Source organism: Oncorhynchus gorbuscha, linkage group LG04, assembly GCF_021184085.1.
Source record: "Oncorhynchus gorbuscha isolate QuinsamMale2020 ecotype Even-year linkage group LG04, OgorEven_v1.0, whole genome shotgun sequence".
Lineage (NCBI taxonomy): Eukaryota > Metazoa > Chordata > Actinopteri > Salmoniformes > Salmonidae > Oncorhynchus > Oncorhynchus gorbuscha.
Genome location: NC_060176.1, coordinates 60,838,100 through 60,843,537, shown reverse-complemented (window position 1 = coordinate 60,843,537; position 5,438 = coordinate 60,838,100).

Below are 5,438 nucleotides of genomic sequence, written 5' to 3'. Positions count from 1 at the left end.
GAACGGGCTATTGCAGAGAGAAGGGAGGAGTATATCGGGCTCAAGGAGAGCTGGTAGACTCCTCCTCTCCCTGTGCCAGCTAGTTCCCCTCATCCGCGTCAGCGGTGCACGGCTCTATCCTATACATTATTTCGAAATTACGCACGCTTATTTTACGCACGCTTATAAATACAACAATTTCTTAAAATGTGTAAAAGATACAAATAGAGATATCAATAAAGGTATTCTAATTTGGATAAATGATAATTTTGTATGAAATAATTGGAATTATAATTTTTGTTCAAATCAAATCAACGTTTATTTGTCACGTGCGCCGAATTCAACAGGTGTAGTAGACCTTACAGTGAAATGCTTACTTGCAGGCTCTAACCAATAGTGCGAAAAAAAGGTGTGTGTGTGTAGGTAAGTAAAGAAATAAAACAACAGTAAAAATTAATTTGAAAATAAGAGTAGCAAGACTATATACAGACACCTGTTAGTCAGGCTTATTGAGGTAGTATGTACATGTAGGTATGGTGAAGTGACTATGCATATATGATGAACAGAGAGCAGCAGCAGTGTAAAAGAGGTGTTGGGTGGTGGGACACAATGCAGATAGTCTGGGTAACCATTTGATTACCTGTTCAGGAGTCTTATGGCTTGGGGGTAAAAACTGTTGAGAAGCCTTTTTGTCCTAGACTTGGCACTCCGGTACCGCTTGCCATGCAGTAATAGAGAGAACAGTCTATGACTGGGGTGGCCGGGGTCTTTGACAATTTTTAGGTCCTTCCTCTGACATCGCCTGGTGTAGAGGTCCTGAATGGCAGGCAGCTTAGCCCCAGTGATGTACGCACAGCCCTCTGAAGTGCCTTGTGGTCTGGGCATCAAATATCATACCTGTTTAAGGTGTTAAGCTTGGCCATATTAATATTTGAAAATAGAAGTAGACGTGTAACGTGTGCTACTATGACTTCTGCCAAGAGGTCTGGGCCTTTATGCCACAGGAGATATAGAGCTTGCCCAGTTATTGCATGACCACTGGACCATGATGGCTGTTTCCCCTCAATCTCTATAATGGTGTCAGTGATGGGATATTTCAAGAGTTTCAAATGTCCTTTGGTAAGTGGGCTTCAATCTGTAAGCATTGGATTTGTTAAACTTGTGTGCCCACTCCTTGATAGATGAAAATGCACAGGAGGTAGTGCACTCTCCCTATAACCTCAGGGTTTCTGGTTCAAACCCCACTGTGGGTGCTACCCCTCACTAGGTTTAACTCGGATTCTCTTTCAACAGGTGTCTTGAAAAGAGAGTCATTATTTATTAGTTTGACAAATGGTTTACAATGGTTTACAATGAAACAATCCTAAATTGAATGTGCTAGCATCTCTTCATTCAGTTGGATAACAGGATTGAATGAACAGGCCCACAGGCCTAATACATGTGCTTGAGTTCACCCAACTCACTAAGGTGACATAAGTTGCTGCAAAACTTTACAAGACATAGTCAACAAAACAAATTACTAGGTTTGATGAACATTAACACCAAATGGCGCTCACACTAATCCATATTGTTTCCAATCCTGTACAGCCTACAAGCTTAGAATTCTATTTTGTTTCACAGTAGGTCATATATAGTAGCTGTTTGTTAGCTTTCTGACCACTGCATTACTAAATATACAGTAGCAGTAGCTAGCTTTATAAATCTGTTCTCCACTTTTAATCAATCTCCCAAAACACACCATTGTACAATTACAGTATAGGCTATCATGAAAATGTGCCCTTTTTTGTCAAAATAAATACATAATGGATTGAGAAAATGAAACTTTTAGGCCTAACTGATGTTCTTTGTTCTTTGAAAGACAGACCATCATATCAGTGTCCACATAGTTTTAAATTCTGTGTCAGTGTCTCCAGGCCTTGGTTCGCCTACTCCTAATACTAGCATCAGTAAGACAGTCCCTCACTTTGGCAGGATCCACCCCCCCTCACCCCCCATAACCCCCTGATGAGGGTTGTGTTTCATATAGGAAGTGGTTTGGGCAGTGTGCTTGCTCATTCACTGCTGGGTCTTAAGTATTTAATTAGTCCCAAAGCCAGCTCCACCTAATCTCCTCTCCAACACCGACTCAACATGTGACTCGTTAACCGTTTAGAGGCCGATCACAATGTCGCTTCTCAGAACAGCCATTCTAATAATTCAAGCAATGGTAATACATTAGCACCAATGCCTAGAGTGATAAAGGTAAACAATGTTGTTGATTCACATGCCTCTGAAAGACTGTTGAGGGAACTCTGGGAAGTCTAATCTGCATTAAAACTTCAAATTGACTAACCATAACTACTGTATTATCAAACAAGTCTCTGGTTCTTCAACTCCCCTTTACACATGCAGCTTGTTCCATTAGGGGGTGCACTCATGACAAGCTGTTAAACTAATTCCAGATTATATTAAGAACGAGAATATCGCTCAATATGTGAAACGGCAAACTTTCTTACATTCCTATTGCCATGTCTGTTGACTGGTTATGAAACGGTTTATTTCTTTGTGCTCTGGATGATGAACCCTGTGTGTGAAGTGTCCATGAGGTTCATACTGGGTGAGTTGTTGCACGTTATTGGAGACACCCAGCGTAGGCTACACAGCTTCTGTCCTCAGCAGAGGAATCTCCAAAAATGGGACAGGGCCTATTCGGGCAGGAACTAAGGGGTGTGTTAAATTTCTGCATGCATGATCAATGGGGTTGAATAGCGTGTGGGGTAGAGGGGGATGGCGGGGTAATATGGACACAATGCTGAGAGAGGAGGGGGCAGAAATAGGGAGAGAGGTTGGCTGACTAATGAGACTATGAGGAGGACAACAGGAAAACAGTAGCTCTGTTCCCTTTTCAAGTAAAGAACGTGTAAAAACTGGTTCTGTGGTTCTTTATTTCTAGGAACATAAAATACAGTAGGTTACATATTAACACAGCACACTTTTTAATATAATAAAAAAATTACATAACTGCATATTTACTTTCTCACACCAAATGTATGCTAGAATGTGTGATATAATGCACTGTATGGGATTTAAATGCAGTACAAGCCACACTACCATGCCCCCTGTTTCCCTCGCTAGGCTGCCCTCTGAACAGTGCAAACTAAAGCACAATGGGACTTAATTACTGGTCAGAAAGATAGAGGGAGTCCTGTTTCTCAGTTTCCCCCCTTTCAAATACTGTACAATGCCATCTTCCCTAGGGTAGGGCGGGTGAGGAGAGAGAGCTCAACACAAAAAGGCAGGTGATAGGCTGAACCCGGAGGAAGGCATAAGGTAAGAGAGGGGGAGGGAGAGAGAAGGAGAGAGGAGAGAGTTATTGGAGTTGAATCCACACTGAAAGCAACACTACCAATACAGCATAGCTACAATGCCACCTGCAGGGGTTCTTAAGTATTACTGATTCCGAAGTAAGCATAAAGTTAGACCAAATCATGACGGATAATACAGCAGATGTATGGCATCTAAAAGCTACGTCAATCAGACCTCATCTGTCTAAGATGACACAGTCATGCTCTCTAGTGCTGGGCAGGACAACACCTACTTTCATTTTCTCTGTCCAATTCATTCCTAACATGTCTCAAAAGACACCTATCAGGTGTTCATGATAAACGTTAAGCTTCAACATCCATTCCATTGGGCCTTTACATTACAATTTATTTGAAATAGTATAGTATAGTGTAACCAGCCGTAAATTACATCAAGGCAGGCCAAATATTAATTTTGCTGTCATCCTTATTGGATCCTAAAATGAATATCTACAAGTGTCATAATGAATTGTGTCAATTTTGAATATATTGAAAAAAAATGAACATTATAATTTGTAATGGTTGTATTATTTTTTTTAACCTTTCATGTATGTGTGTTATACAGGAAGGAACCTGTATGAATGTGCATGTGACAGGAAAAGTTTATTTTCATTTAGAGTTTTTGACTGCACTTTGCTCACTTTTAGGAATGGAGGGAGATGGGGACAAAGTTCAAGAGAGCAACATGGGGAGTAAGGGGGAGGAAGATAAACATTTTTTTTTAAACATTTGAAAGCTTAACAGCAGGTGGAGGGCTTAAACCAGATACAGTGCCTTGCGAAAGTATTCGACCCCCTTGAACTTTGGGACCTTTTGCCACATTTCAGGCTTCAAACATAAATATATAAAACTGTATTTTTTTGTGAAGAATCAACAACAAGTGGGACACAATCAAGAAGTGGAACGACATTTATTGGATATTTTAAACTTTTTTAACAAATCAACAACTGACAAATTGGGCGTGCAAAATTATTCAGCCCCTTTACTTTCAGTGCAGCAAACTCTCTCCAGAAGTTCAGTAAGGATCTCTGAATGATCCAATGTTGACCTAAATGACTAATGATGATAAATACAATCCACCTGTGTGTAATCGAGTCTCTGTATAAATGCACCTGCACTGTGATAGTCTCAGAGGTCCGTTAAAAGCGCAGAGAGCATCATGAAGAACAAGGAACACACCAGGCAGGTCCGAGATACTGTTGTGAAGAAGTTTAAAGCCGGATTTGGATACAAAAAGATTTCCCAAGCTTTAAACATCCCAAGGAGCACTGTGCAAGCGATAATATTGAAATAGAAGGAGTATCAGACCACTGCAAATCTACCAAGACCTGGCCTTCCCTCTAAACTTTCAGCTCATACAAGGAGAAGACTGATCAGAGATGCAGCCAAGAGGTCCATGATCACTCTGGATGAACTGCAGAGATCTACAGCTGAGGTGGGAGACTCTGTCCATAGGACAACAATCAGTCATATATTGCACAAATCTGGCCTTTATGGAAGAGTGGCAAGAAGAAAGCCATTTCTTAAAGATATCCATAAAAAGTGTCGTTTAAAGTTTGCCACAAGCCACCTGGGAGACACACCAAACATGTGGAAGAAGGTGCTCTGGTCAGATGAAACTTTTTGGCAACAATGCAAAACGTTATGTTTGGCGTAAAAGCAACACAGCTAATCACCCTGAACACACCATCCCCACTGTCAAACATGGTGGTGGCAGCATCATGGTTTGGGCCTGCTTTTCTTCAGCAGGGACATGGAAGATGGTTAAAATTGATGGGAAGATGGATGGAGCCAAATACAGGACCATTCTGGAAGAAAACCTGATGGAGTCTGCAAAAGACCTGAGACTGGGACGGAGATTTGTCTTCCAACAAGACAATGATCCAAAACATAAAGCAAAATCTACAATGGAATGGTTCAAAAATAAACATATCCAGGTGTTAGAATGGCCAAGTCAAAGTCCAGACCTGAATCCAATCGAGAATCTGTGGAAAGAACTGAAAACTGCTGTTCACAAATGCTCTCCATCCAACCTCACTGAGCTCGAGCTGTTTTGCAAGGAGGAATGGGAAAAAAAATTCAGTCTCTCGATGTGCAAAACTGAGAGAGACATACCCC